At 50.5% G+C, this 16,294-nt stretch overlaps 1 protein-coding gene across 1 annotated transcript in view; it reads right to left on the reverse strand.

Moving 5' to 3' along the window:
* Positions 1 to 13,395, reverse strand: part of CAPN11 (calpain 11) — a 56,429-nt gene extending 43,034 nt beyond the window's left edge. Inside the window, exon 1 of the mRNA XM_077281952.1 lies at positions 13,256 to 13,395. The gene's annotated coding sequence lies outside the window, so the exon portion shown is untranslated. The remainder of the gene's footprint in view (positions 1 to 13,255) is intronic.
* Between the last annotated feature and the right edge of the window lie 2,899 nt (positions 13,396 to 16,294).

Consider the following 16,294-nt stretch of genomic DNA (forward strand, 5'->3'; position numbering starts at 1 on the left):
GTGCCTGACCACGCAGCGTTTTTGTTTTGCCATCTGGAGTGGGTTATGAATGTTGAATAAACCAGCCTGGACATTGCAGCAATATCGCCGCCTGTGCCGACCTCAACCGCAGCCGAGTGAGTGCAACCTCTACAACTGGTGCTAGAAGCACGGGCACGGATCCCAAGGGGCACGGATCCCAAGGGTCACAGATCCCAAGGGGCACGGATCCCAAGGGGCATGGATCCCAAGGGGCACGGATCCCAAGGGGCACGGATACCGCTTGTCCTGGGGGGAAGCGGCTGCAGGAGCGGAATCTGACAACATGGAGGAGTTGGTAAAGCACCTGGTGCCGGCTAATATCCAGCAGCACCATCAGCAGATGAACTCCTAGCCGAGGCGATCCGTGGCAGGACGACCGCCCCAACCCTAAATCCAGGTGATGACTCTTGTGAGGAAGACGGGAAGAAGAGCATTGCAAAAGATGACCCCGGGTGATGACGTCGAGGCTTTCCTGGTGTTTCAAAGGTTGGCGGAGTGGGAGAAATTGCCTTCGGAGCAGTGGGTGGAGGTTCGGGCACCATATTTGACAGGTAAACCGCAGAAGGCGTATTATGACTTGATGCTGCAGGACAGAAAAGAGTACACCAAGGTAAAGGCGGAGATCTTGGCACGCTTAGGAGTGACTGACTGTCAGGGTGCACGAGTGGGCATTTCACAGTCACAAGCCTCCCCGGTCCCAAATGTTCCATCTCCTACACCTGGTCCAAAAATGGTTGCAACCTGAATCCTGTTCCCCAGCACAGATGGTGGAGAGGGTCGTCATGGACAGGCTAATAGATGCAAGGCAATAAACCAGCTCACCCTCCACCAAAGGGGGTGTACACCAAAAAGGGGTGGGACATCCAAGAGCCCAGGAGGCATCAGAGTCAAAGGCCCCGTCCAGTAGTATAATTTGTTGGAGGTTCATACCCCAGGTCAGTTAGCCGCCCGTTGTCCCATGACCACAGAGACAATGGAGTGCAGCCTAGGACGCCGCTGCTCGCATGTCGCATATCCCTCCTGCAGTGCTGTCCCTCAACCAGGTGATGGGCCGCAGGCCTGACCCATAACAGTGAATGGGGCACAAATGACTAGTTTGCTGGACTCGGAGAGTATGGTAACCCTAGTGAGGGCCACAATTCCCCACCGGCTGATTCCTGAAAGGAGGGTGGGCATCCGCGCTGTATCCATGGCGATGCTAAATACTATCCTGTGGCCCAAGTGGTCATAAACACAAACTGTGGCACCGAGTCCCATGAGATGACATCGGCGTGGTCAAGGACCTATTGCACCATATTATAATAGGGCGGGACTTTGTGTTATTTTGGGACTTGTGGAGGGAAAGAGGGAACGTCTGGTTGTCTGGACAAAAGCCAGGTCGCTCCCAAAGAAACCGCGTCACGGGCAGCAGATGACAAGTTTCCCCTTTGTGTGCTTGTTGGCGATGAGGATGAGGCAGCATCCACTGAGGCCATCATCCCTGAGCTGGAGGTGTCCGGGGGAAACTTTGGAACCTCCCAACTCAGAGAATTTAACTCTAAGGGTACCGTCTCACAGTGGCACTTTTGTCGCTACGACGGTACGATCCGTGACGTTCCAGCGATATCCATACGATCTCGCTGTGTCTGACACGCAGCAGCGATCAGGAACCCTGCTGAGAATCGTACGTCGTAGCAGATCGTTTGGAACTTTATTTCGTTGCTGGATCACCCGCTGTCATCGCTGGATCGGTGTGTGTGACACCGATCCAGCGATGTGTTCGCTTGTAACCAGGGTAAACATCAGGTTACTAAGCGCAGGGCCGCGCTTAGTAACCCGATGTTTACCCTGGTTGCCATTGTAAATGTAAAAAAAAAACAAACACTACATACTCACATTCCGGTGCCTGTCGCGTCCCCCGGCGTCCGCTTCCCTGCACTCCTGCTGCATCCTGTGTGAGCGCCGGCTGGCCGTAAAGCAGGGCACAGCGGTGACGTCACCGCTCTGCTTTCCGGCGGCGCTTACACAGGATGCAGGAGGAGTGCAGGGAAGCGGACGCCGGGGGACGCGACAGGCACCGGAATGTGAGTATGTGTTGTTTTTTTTTTACATTTACAATGGTAACCAGGGTAAACATCGGGTTACTAAGCGCGGCCCTGCGCTTAGTAACCCGATGTTTACCCTCGTTACCCGGGGACTTCGGAATCGTTGGTCGCTGGAGAGCTGACTGTGTGACAGCTCTCCAGCGACCACACAACGACTTACCAACGATCACGGCCAGGTCGTATCGCTGGTCGTGATCGTTGGTAAATCGTTTAGTGTAACGGTACCCTAAAAGGGGCCTTTGATAATGTAACGGTACTTAGTGGGGGAGCCCAAGAGCCAGGGGCTGACACCCGATACCCATATTTTTCCGTGAATGGAGAGATATCGCATCACCAAGCTGAGAGGGGAGGTAACAGAGCAGTTACTAGTGCCAGGGCCGTAGAGAAACAGAGTGTTAGGCATGGCCCATACACATGTTAGGTGGTCACCTGGGCGTAGAGGAAACCCAGAAACGGATCCTCCAGAGGTTTTACTGGACTGGTTGTCACCGGGATATTGTGAATTTCTGTAGGTCCTGTCCCACCTGCCAGCTGACCTCCCCAATGGCCCACTTTCGTAGCCCGTTAGTGCCATTGCCCATTATTGAGGTGCCATTTGATCGCATACCCATGGATCACAACAGTATATCTTGGTGGTACTGAACTATGCTACGCGATACCAGGAGGCCATTCCTCTACACAACTCCTCCACCAAGTGTATCGCCTGAGAGTTGGTCCAGGTCTTCTTGAGGTTGCCTAAAGAGAACCTGATGGACCAAGGGACCCTGTTTATGTCAAAGGTGATGAAGGAGTTGTGCAAAACCCTGCAAATCACACAACTCTGGGCCTCATTCTGGTAGCATCTGCAGTTGGATGGCTTGGTAGAGAGGTTTAATAAAACCTTAAAGGCCATGTTGAAGAAGGTCGTAGAGAAGTACGGTTGGGACTGGGACTGTCTACTACTCTACCTTCTTTTCTCCATCAGAGAAGTCCTGCAGGCCTCTAATGGATTCTCCCCTTTTGAACTGTTGAATGGCTGATACCCTCGTGGGCTCATCAACGTAGCAAAAGAGACATGGGAGGCAGAGTCTACACCCTACTGGAGTGTGATCGAGCATGTGGCCTAGATGCGAGAGGATTGCCAAAATGATGCCCCTCGTGAGAGAACACCTCCTCATAGCACGAGAGGCGCAGTCGAGGGTATTCAATAGGTTGGCTAGGGTGAGACACTTTGACCCTAGGGATAGAGTACTGTTGCTGGTACCTACGGTGGAGAGCAAATTCCCGGTCAAGAGACAGGGCCCCTGCGAAACAGTTGAAAATTTGGAGATGTCACCTATAAATGTCCACCAACCAGGGAGAAGGAAGCCCTACCAGGTACACCAAGTCAACCTGATTAAGCCATGGCGAGATAGGGAGTCCGTGGAAGCTCCATGTTTGGTGGCCAAATCTGAAGTGGACGTAGAGTAAGTTAAGGTGGTGGAGGCGCTGTCACATGCCCAAAAGCAACAGTGCCGGGAGTTGCTACAGCGGAACAGGGACCTCTTGTCGGAGCTGCCAGGCTATACGAAGGTCATCGAGCATGAGACCCAAAACGGAGCCTCATGTCCGGGTCAACTTGATGCCTTATCGGATTCCCGAAGCACGCCAAGAGGTGATCTCATAGGAGGTGAAGCGGATGCTGAGCCTGGGAGTCATCAAAAAAATCCAAGAGTTCAATAGTCTTCGTGCCGAAATCAGATGGAGAATGGTGGTTTTGCAATGACTATAGGAAGAAGCTCCAAAACCTGAGACGGCCTTCCAGGAACTGAAGCTGACCCTGTGCAAACTGCCGATGCTGATAGCACCCGATTTCTCCAAGGAGTTTGTGGCCCAGACGGACGCATCGGATGTTGGGCTGGGAGCTGTCTTATCTTAAGAGGTGAACGGGGAAGAGCACCCCATAATGTATCTTAGCAGGAAGTGGTTATCCTGAGAGAAGAATTATTCCATAGTGGAGAAGGAATGTTTAGCCATCAAGTGGGCGTTGGACAGTCTAAGGTACTACCTCTTATGTGAGATTCAGACTAGTGTCAGGAAATGCCCCACTGAAGTGGATGAGGGAGAAGAAAGGGAACAATGCCTAAGTGACCTGGTGGTTCCTAGCACTTCAGGATTTTAACTTCCATGTGGAGCATAGGCCATGGCAATGCTGATGCTCTGTCGAGGATCCATTGTTTGCTGGCAGAATGTCCCAAGCCCCCCAGAATTGGGCAGAGGGGGGAGGATATGCAAGATGGCCACCCGACAAGTCCTTGAGGGGAGATATGTGTCATCGCAGCTGTTAGCTGCGGTGATGTGAGCTCGGAAGCATGCTCCAGCACATATAGTGCCGAGAGAGTTATGTGGGCCATTCCAGGGCTGGGTTTTACGAGCATTCATAATAGATGGGTGGGAATGACTGATAACATATCCTAACCCCAGGGGCGTGGTTTGGCAGATAAAATGGAGGCCGAGTGTCTCATTCGGGGTCTGGAGCTGGAGATGTAAGGATCTCCTGTGTGTTGGTCTGTGCTAAGGCCTAAAGAACCGGACACTGTTCTGAGCGGGCGGAGCCTCTGTGTGTGTTCTATGGACTTTTTACTTTATGTTTTCTTTTTGTGGTGGAAAAGGCTGTTTTTGTATTGCCATCTGGAGCGGTTTATGGACTTGCCTGGACATTGCAGCAATATCGCTTCCTGTGCCTACCTCAACTGCAGCTGAGTGAGTATAATCCTCTACTGTATGGAGAATTACATGGGGCCCATTATTCTGTATGGAGCACTATATGGGGCCCATTATACTGTATGGAGCACTATATGGGGCCCATTATACTGTATGGAGCACTATATGGGGCCCATTATACTGTATGGAGCACTATATGGGGCCCATTATACTGTATGGAGCACTATATGGGGCCCATTATACTGTATGGAGCACTATATGGGGCCCATTATACTGTATGGAGCACTATATGGGGCCCATTATACTGTATGGAGCACTATATGGGGCCCATTATACTGTATGGAGCACTATATGGGGCCCATTATACTGTATGGAGCACTATATGGGGCCCATTATACTGTATGGAGCACTATATGGGGCCCATTATACTGTATGGAGCACTATATGGGGCCCATTATACTGTATGGAGTACTATATGGGGCCCATTATACTGTATGGAGCACTATGGAGCGCCAATAATACTGTATGGATCACTATATGGGGCCCATTATACTGTATGGAGAATTACATGGGGCCCATTATTCTGTATGGAGCACTATATGGGGCCCATTATACTGTATGGAGCACTATATGGGGCCCATTATACTGTATGGAGCACTATATGGGGCACATTATACTGTATGGAGCACTATATGGGCACATTATACTGTATGGAGCACTATATGGGCACATTATACTGCATGGAGCATTATACGGGGCCCATTATACTGTATGGAGCAATCTATGGGCCCATTATACTGTATGGAGCATTATAGTGGCCCATTATACTGTATGGAGCACTATATAGGGCCTGTCACGCATCACACGGAGGATATTTCTATCATCCCAACCGTTTACACTAATATGTCATGAAACGAGATTGTTTGGTTGCCCAGTTATTTTCTGAAGGGATTTAAGTATATCGCACTTCCAGTTTGGAACTTGCAGCTCTCTGGCGCCCCCTTACCCTCAGGCCAGACAGGGTACTGCACCTAGGATAATTAGTCACCAGAAAGGCTGCCTGCTATGTACTGGCTTATGGCCACACTGCAGCGAGGTCGATATAACTACTCCCACTCAGGTGGGTTCCCCAAACGAACAGGACAAATCCATTGCCACCAGCTCAGATTCCGTAATTAATAACGGGTCTGGAGCCAACCCAAATCAGTAGCATAATTCACTTCAGACGACGTGACAGTACGTCATAGAGCAAGGAGAGACGAAGCTACGGTAGTAATTTTATATATTTTACTCCAAAAGGTAGGCAGTGTTTACAAAAGGGTAAAAGGATATTATAAAAGAATACAAGTATCCTATGTACAATTACAAATAAAAAGGGATTAAAGTTGAAAAAAAAAAACCACTTACAGTTCTCTCATATCATTTCAGATCATGGCAAACGCTGTGGCTCGGGGGAGGGGCAACATCAAAGAGCGTCTCTCAGCTAGCTTCCTGGTCAAAGGCTAGTGAGCTCTCATGGTCTTATACCCCTTGGTCGTGACATCACTGAGTGGGCGGAGCTATGGAGTGCACTCCTACTTTCTCAGAGGGACTCAGAGTTATGGAACATTCATATCCACCGTAGCCCCAGGATGCAACCATGTATAGCGACGACGGAATTACCACTGATCTTGTTTTGCAGCTAGCATTCTACACTGTGTTCCAAATTATTATGCAAATTGGATTTAAGTGTCATAAAGATTTAATTGTTTTGTTTTTCAAATAAACTCGTGGATGGTATTGTGTCTCAGGGCTCAATGGATCACTGAAATCAATCTTAAACACGTGATAATTAGTTTTCCAGGTGATTCTAATTCAAGGAAAACTACTTAAGTTTTCGTAAAATACAAAATTTTTAAGAGTGATCATCATACTGTGAAGAGATTTGTGACTGAAAGAGCACAGACAGAGTTCATGCAGATAAAGGCATAATGAGGAAGGTTTCTGCTAGACAAATTCATTGGATTAAGAGAGCAGCTGCCAAAATATCATTACAAAGCAGCAAACAGTTATTTGAAGCTGCTGGTGCCTCTGCAGTCCCTCGAACCTCAAGGTGTAGGATCCTTCAAAGGCTTGCTGTGGTGCATAAACCTACTATTCGGCCACCCCTAAACAGTGTTCACAAGCAGAAACAGTTGCAGTGTGCCCAGACATACATGAAGATTAATTTTCAAACAGTCTTGTTTACCGATGAGTGTCGAGTAACACTGGATGGTCCAGATGGATGTAGTGGATGGCCACCATGTCCCAACAAGGCTGGGACGTCAACAAGGAGGTGGAGGAGTCATGTTTTGGGCTGGAATCATGGGGAAACAGCTGGTAGGGCCCTTTAAGGTTCCTGAAGGTGTGAAAATGACCTCTGCAAAGTATATAGTTTCTGACTGACAACTTTCTTCTATGGTCTAAAAAGCAGAAACGTGCCTTCAGGAGCAAAATCATATTCATGCTGACAATGCCCCATCTCATGCTGCAAAGAATCTGAGTCATTGGCTGCTATGGGCATAAAAGGAGATAAACTCATGGTGTGGCCACCATCTTCCCCTGACCTCAACCCTATAGAGAACCTTTGGAGTATCATAAAGCAAAAGATCTATGAGGGTGGGAGGCCGTTCACATCAAAACAGCAGCTCTGGGAGGGAAGAAATACAAGCAGAAACTCTCCAAAAACTCACAAGTTCAATGGATGCAAGAATTGTGAAGGTGACATCAGAGAAGGGTCCTATGTTACATGTGACTTGGCTGTTAGGATGTTTTGGAGTTAAAGAGCTTTTTTGTTCAGTTAATGTGACCTCCTAATGCTGCAAATTCCACAAATAAGCATTTTCAGTTCTTTAAAACATATCAAATGTTTAGAAATACTACTGTGCCTAATAATTTGGAACAGTGCATTGTGGGGTTTTATTCATTTTGGAGATTATACTGTTATCATTGGGAGGTTTCTTCAATAAAATTCGATGTATACTCTAACGGGTGATGACTTTTATTAGACTGACTGTCATTTGCACCGACCATTTAGGAAAATCCGAGAAAAGTGTCATTTGCATAATAATTTGGAACATGGTGTATTAAGACCAAACAGGACCTGGCTATGCACCGCGAGTACGTAGTAATTTGTTCCTCGGATACCCAGGGTACAAGAGATTGGAAAACACACTGGGTGATGGCCCTGCCGATGCACATACCCAATATATAACTTTCATATCTCTGTCACTAATTGGGGTCAAGTTTTGCCTTACTATTAAGTTTGTATATGAACAAAAGAGAACATGGTTTCAGATAAACGACTGGTTTTCTGGGCACTACTGCATTCGAGAGGGGGGGACAGAGTCTCACATTACAACTGTATTGTCAGCAGGGAGCAAGAGTTGGGAGGAAGGGTATAGGAAAGCCCGCAGCGTGTGTCTGTGCTCAGCTTTAATCGAAGTAGCAGACCTCAGTGGGCGTGATCATAGACAATCAAATATATTCCTGCATTATACTGTATGGAGCACTATATGGGGCCCATTATACTGTATGGAGCACTATATGGGGCCCATTATACTGTATGGAGCACTATATGGGCCCATTATACTGTATGGAGCACTATATGGGGCCCATTATACTGTATGGAGCACTATATGGGGCCCATTATACTGTATGGAGCACTATATGGGGCCCATTATACTGTATGGAGCACTATATGGGGCCCATTATACTGTATGGAGCACTATATGGGATCCATTATACTGTATGGAGCCCATTATACTGTATGGAGCATTACATGGGGCTCATTATACTGTATGGAGCACTACATGGGATCCACTATACTGTATGGAGCATCATATGGGGTCCATTATACTGTATGGACCACTATATGGGGCCCATTATACTGTTTCGAGCACTATATGGGGCCCATTATACTGTATGGAGCACTATATGGGGCCCATTATACTGTATGGAGCACTATATGGGGCCCATTATACTGTATGGAGCACTATATGGGGCCCATTATACTGTATGGAGCACATTATACTGTATGGAGCACTACATGGGCCCATTATACTGTATGGAGCACTATATGGGGCCCATTATACTGTATGGAGCACTATATGGGGCCCATTATACTGTATGGAGCAATATATGGGGCCCATTATACTGTATGGAGCAATATATGGGCTCATTATACTGTATGGAGCATTATGGGGTGCCACCAGATGATGGATGACGGAGGTGACAGGCGTCCACCGGATACGATGGGATTTACATATATTTTTCCACTTTATCAAAATTCAAGTAACCCTTGTGTTCCTGGAAGCTTCTTCGTTGGCCCCTGCAGCATTCTCCCACACCTGCCTGAACCTCTAGCACAGCGAACACAGGAGGAGGGTCGGAGATAAAATAAAACACAACATGAAAAAGGCTGAAAACATTGACACAGGGCAGGACATTGGCTTCTACGAACGTTACGGAAACGGACGAGTTTTCTCCTCTTTTTCTGAGCGCAGCAGACGATGTGGCCCCGTCCTCCAAAGACTATGCCAGCACACGGTATACAGCACAACGGGTACAGGAGGCGCACCGCAAAGCCGAGGGGTGAAGAGGGCCAAGCTTCACACTGCACCCCGCGTACGCACCGCCCACTCACAGCCCCCCAGCATGCACACCGCCCACTCACCAGCCCCCCATATGAGCACCGCCCCCACATATGCACCAACCCCCCGCATACACACTGCAGCCCGCGTACGCACCCACCCCCAAATACACACCGCCCCACATACGCACCGGCCGACCCGCATACACACCGCCCACTCACCGCTCCCTGCATGCACACCACCCCCACGTACGCACCACCCACTCACTGCATGCACACCGCCCACTCACCAATCCCTGCATGCACACCGCCCCCATGTACGCACTGCCCCCCGTACGCACCGCCCACTCACCAGACCCCCATATGAGCACCGCCCCCACATATGCACCAACCCCCCCGCATACACACTGCAGCCCGCGTACGCACCCACCCCCAAATACACACCGCCCCACATACGCACCGGCCGACCCGCATACACACCGCCCACTCACCGCTCCCTGCATGCACACCACCCCCACGTACGCACCACCCATTCACTGCATGCACACCGCCCACTCACCAATCCCTGCATGCACACCGCCCCCACGTATGCGCCGCCCCCGCACCGCCCCCGTACGCACCGCCCACTCACCAGACCCCCATATGAGCACCGACCCCACATATGCACCAACCCCCCCGCATACACACTGCAGCCCGCGTACACACCCACCCCCACATACGCACTGCTCCCCGCATGCACACCGCCCCACGTACGCACCGGCCGACCCACATACGCACCGCCCACACACCGCTCCCCGCATGCACACCGCCCACTCACCGCTCCCCGCATGCACACCGCCCACTCACGGCTCCCCGCATGCACACCGCCCCCACGTACGCACCACCCACTCACCAATCCCAGCATGCACACCGCCCCCACGTATGCACCGCCCACTCACCGGCCCCCCGCATGTGCACCACCCCCACATATGCACCGAACCCCCCGCATACACACTGCACCCCGTGTACGCACCGCTCCCCGCATGCACACCGCCTCCACGTACGAACCGGCCCCCACATACGCACCGCCCACTCACCGCCCCCACGCATGCGCACCGGCTCCCACGTATGCACCGACCCCCCCCCCCCCCACACACACACATACGCACCGGGCCCTCCCCCCAGCCACGCACCGACCCCCATACGCACCGCCCCAGAGGAGAGAAGACAGCGGCTGCGGCCTCCGCAAAGGTTGTTACAAAACCTGCAAACATTTCTCACATTCCCCAAATATCTGCGCTCCTGCTCCACAGCTGGGGGTTTGCTGCAATGTCTCAGCCGCTCAGATCTCCGTCCCGGACTCCAGACTTGAGGCTCCAACTGCACTGACACATTGTGACAAACAGCAGCACTTCTTTCTGATTGCAGGTTCATACTTTTGATTGACTTTGGCTCTGATTCATCATCGTCTTTTAAGGGAATCTGTCAGCAGGTTATTGTCTGTAATCTGACAGCAGTATGATGTAGGGGCAGAGACCCTGATTCCAGTGATTTGTCACTTAGTTTAGTGCATTAGGCAGTTGTGACACAATCAGTTTATTCGCTGCAAATGTAGCAGGGCTCAAAATGTTGAGCTGTGTGTAACCCCGCCCCCACCTCTAATTGGCAGCTTTCTGTGTATAACCCCGCCCTCGATACGCCGTATGCACAGAAATCAGCCAATTGACAATAGCCGTGAATTACAGCTGGGGCCAGGTGGACTCGGAGGCACAAGACGCTTGGTCCTGCTGCGATAATCTCCTGCTGATAAAATACTGATTTTATTGAAACAGCAAAACAAAGTCCAGTAAGTGACACATGGCTGGAATCAGGGTCTGTTCCAGAACCTCTTGGTGGACTCAGATTACACAGTAAAATCCTAGCACAGATTTTAAAGAGAAATGCTGCCCTAACAAGGAGCATCATGAAGCGCAGGACGTCGCCTGTCTGCAGCCAGAAACATGAGGCCGCGGTCACACGGTCAGGATTTTACATCAGTATTTGTGGCCAAAACCAGGAGAGGAACAATCACAGGAAAAGTCTAATTGAGACCCGTCACCACTCCCGGGCTACCCGCCACACTCCCGGGCTACCCCACCACACTCCCGGGCTACCCCACCACACTCCCGGGCTACCCCACCACACTCCCGGGTTATTCCACCACACTCCCGGGTTATTCCACCACACTCCCGGGCTACCCCACCACACTCCCGGGTTATTCCACCACACTCCCGGCTTATTCCACCACACTCCCGGCTTATCCCACCACACTCCCGGCTTATCCCACCACACTCCCGGCTTATCCCACCACACTCCCGGCTTATCCCACCACACTCCCGGGCTATCCCACCACACTCTCGGGCTATCCCACCACACTCTCGGGCTATCCCACCACACTCCCGGGCTATCCCACCACACTCCCGGGCTATCCCACCACACTCCCGGGCTATCCCACCACACTCCCGGGCTATCCCACCACACTCCCGGGCTATTCCACCACACTCCCGGCTTATTCCACCACACTCCCGGCTTATTCCACCACACTCCCGGGCTATCCCACCACACTCCCGGCTTATTCCACCACACTCCCGGGCTATCCCACCACACTCCCGGGCTATCCCACCACACTCCCGGGCTATCCCACCACACTCCCGGGCTATCCCACCACACTCCCGGCTTATTCCACCACACTCCCAGGCTATCCCACCACACTCCCGGGCTATCCCACCACACTCCCGGCTTATTCCACCACACTCCCGGGCTATCCCACCACACTCCCGGCTTATTCCACCACACTCCCGGGCTATCCCACCACACTCCCGGCTTATTCCACCACACTCCCGGGCTATCCCACCAGACTCCCGGGCTATCCCACCACACTCCCGGCTTATTCCACCACACTCCCGGGCTATCCCACCACACTCCCGGCTTATTCCACCACACTCCCGGGCTATCCCACCACACTCCCGGCTTATTCCACCACACTCCCGGCTTATTCCACCACACTCCCGGGCTATCCCACCACACTCCCGGGCTATCCCACCACACTCCCGGGCTATCCCACCACACTCCCGGGCTATCCCACCACACTCTCGGGCTATCCCACCACACTCCCGGGCTATTCCACCACACTCCCGGCTTATTCCACCACACTCCCGGCTTATTCCACCAAGCCATCAGGGGACACGGGACGGGGGGGCAGCCAAATCTCAACACATCTCCTGATGAGCCTGATTCACCCCCAAAATGTCGTCCCAGTTACCCCACAGACAATGAGGGAGAGGAGTGAACAAGACAGGAGGAATCCAGGAGAGACCGCGGAGCCAACACTGCCGACAACCTGCCTGTGTATACATGGGAGAGGTTGTCGGCCCCGCCCCCTTGTCCATCACTGCCGACAACCTGCCTGTGTATACATGTGAGAGGTAGTCGGCCCCGCCCCCTTGTCCATCACTGCCGACAACCTGCCTGTGTATACATGTGAGAGGTTGTCGGCCCCGCCCCCTTGTCAATCACTGCCGACAACCTGCCTGTGTATATATGTGAGAGGTTGTCGGCCCCGCCTCTGGTGACGTCACACATTAGGAGAGAATCTGCCCCATTAGATGATTAGATACAAAGTATCAGAAAAGAAACAGGAACCTTAAAGGGCCCGAAGCCATCAGACAGAGGCGGCTGATAACAGGGAGCAATAGCGGCGCTCAGCTGTCACTGCTGTCCTCCCTCCAACTTCTCTGCGCTGCTCGGAGCCGTCAGTCTCCCGGGGGATTCTGGGTAATCTGCACCACCCAAATATAACACAGAGAGGGGAGGAGGACAGGGAAGGGTTAATGCTACTCACAGAGCGCGGTCCGCGGTGCCGGAGCCCCCGGTATAAAGCGCCGACTGTCCGGAAGTCTCCGCGTGTGTCTATAGGGAGGAATCGCTGCAGCCGATCACTGCTACTATGTATCGTCCACCACTCCCCGGCGATGGGCGGAGCTAGAAGAAAGGGAGGAGCTTCATCTTAAAGCTACAGATAATGCGACACCGCACACAGTATATACAGCACTGCACAGTACAGTACCACTCCTCCTGTATATATACACTGCACAGTACCACTCCTCCTGTATATATACACTGCACAGTACCACTCCTCCTGTATATATACACCGCACAGTACCACTCCTCCTGTATATATACACTGCACAGTACCGCTCCTCCTGTATATATACACCGCACAGTACCGCTCCTCCTGTATATATACACTGCACAGTACCACTCCTCCTGTATATATACACCGCACAGTACCGCTCCTCCTGTATATATACACTGCACAGTACCACTCCTCCTGTCCTGTATATATACACTGCACAGTACCACTCCTCCTGTCCTGTATATATACACCGCACAGTACCACTCCTCCTGTCCTGTATATATACACTGCACAGCACCGCTCCTCCTGTATATATACACTGCACAGTACCACTCCTCCTGTCCTGTATATATACACTGCACAGTACCACTCCTCCTGTCCTGTATATATACACTGCACAGTACCACTCCTCCTGTCCTGTATATATACACTGCACAGTACCACTCCTCCTGTCCTGTATATATACACCGCACAGTACCACTCCTCCTGTCCTGTATATATACACTGCACAGCACCACTCCTCCTGTATATATACACTGCACAGTACCACTCCTCCTGTATATATACACTGCACAGTACCACTCCTCCTGTATATATACACTGCACAGTACCACTCCTCCTGTATATATATACACTGCACAGTACCACTCCTCCTGTATATACACACTGCACAGTACCGCTCCTCCTGTATATATACACTGCACAGTACCACTCCTCCTGTATATATACACTGCACAGTACCGCTCCTCCTGTATATATACACTGCACAGTACCACTCCTCCTGTATATATACACCGCACAGTACCACTCCTCCTGTATATATACACTGCACAGTACCACTCCTCCTGTATATATACACTGCACAGTACCACTCCTCCTGTATATATACACTGCACAGTACCACTCCTCCTGTATATATACACTGCACAGTACCACTCCTCCTGTATATATACACTGCACAGTACCGCTCCTCCTGTATATACACTGCACAGTACCACTCCTCCTGTATATATACACTGCACAGTACCGCTCCTCCTGTATATACACTGCACAGTACCACTCCTCCTGTATATATACACTGCACAGTACCGCTCCTCCTGTATATATACACTGCACAGTACCACTCCTCCTGTATATACACTGCACAGTACCACTCCTCCTGTATATATACACTGCACAGTACCGCTCCTCCTGTATATATACACTGCACAGTACCACTCCTCCTGTATATATACACTGCACAGTACCACTCCTCCTGTATATATATACTGCACAGTACCACTCCTCCTGTATATATACACTGCACAGTACCACTCCTCCTGTATATATATACACTGCACAGTACCACTCCTCCTGTATATATACACTGCACAGTACCACTCCTCCTGTATATATACACTGCACAGCACCACTCCTCCTGTATATATACACTGCACAGTACCACTCCTCCTGTATATATACACTGCACAGTACCACTCCTCCTGTATATATACACTGCACAGTACCACTCCTCCTGTATATACACTGCACAGTACCACTCCTCCTGTCCTGTATATATACACTGCACAGTACCACTCCTCCTGTATATATACACTGCACAGTACCACTCCTCCTGTATATATACACTGCACAGTACCACTCCTCCTGTCCTGTATATATACACTGCACAGTACCACTCCTCCTGTATATATACACTGCACAGTACCACTCCTCCTGTATATATACACTGCACAGTACCACTCCTCCTGTATATATACACTGCACAGTACCGCTCCTCCTGTATATATACACTGCACAGTACCACTCCTCCTGTATATATACACTGCACAGTACCGCTCCTCCTGTATATACACTGCACAGTACCACTCCTCCTGTATATATACACTGCACAGTACCGCTCCTCCTGTATATATACACTGCACAGTACCACTCCTCCTGTATATACACTGCACAGTACCACTCCTCCTGTATATATACACTGCACAGTACCGCTCCTCCTGTATATATACACTGCACAGTACCACTCCTCCTGTATATATACACTGCACAGCACCACTCCTCCTGTATATATACACTGCACAGTACCACTCCTCCTGTATATATACACTGCACAGTACCACTCCTCCTGTATATATACACTGCACAGTACCACTCCTCCTGTATATACACTGCACAGTACCACTCCTCCTGTATATACACACTGCACAGCACCACTCCTCCTGTATATATACACTGCACAGTACCACTCCTCCTGTATATATATACACTGCACAGTACCACTCCTCCTGTATATATACACTGCACAGTACCACTCCTCCTGTATATATACACTGCACAGTACCACTCCTCCTGTATATATACACTGCACAGTACCACTCCTCCTGTATATATACACTGCACAGTACCACTCCTCCTGTATATATACACTGCACAGTACCACTCCTCCTGTATATATACACTGCACAGTACCACTCCTCCTGTATATATACACTGCACAGTACCGCTCCTCCTGTATATATATACACTGCACAGTACCACTCCTCCTGTATATATACACTGCACAGCACCACTCCTCCTGTATATATACACTGCACAGTACCACTCCTCCTGTATATATACACTGCACAGTACCACTCCTCCTGTATATATACACTGCACAGTACCGCTCCCCTGTATATATACACTGCACAGTACCACTCCTCCTGTATATATACACTGCACAGTACCACTCCTCCTGTATATATA

This window comes from Ranitomeya variabilis, chromosome 2 (assembly GCF_051348905.1).
Source record: "Ranitomeya variabilis isolate aRanVar5 chromosome 2, aRanVar5.hap1, whole genome shotgun sequence".
Lineage (NCBI taxonomy): Eukaryota > Metazoa > Chordata > Amphibia > Anura > Dendrobatidae > Ranitomeya > Ranitomeya variabilis.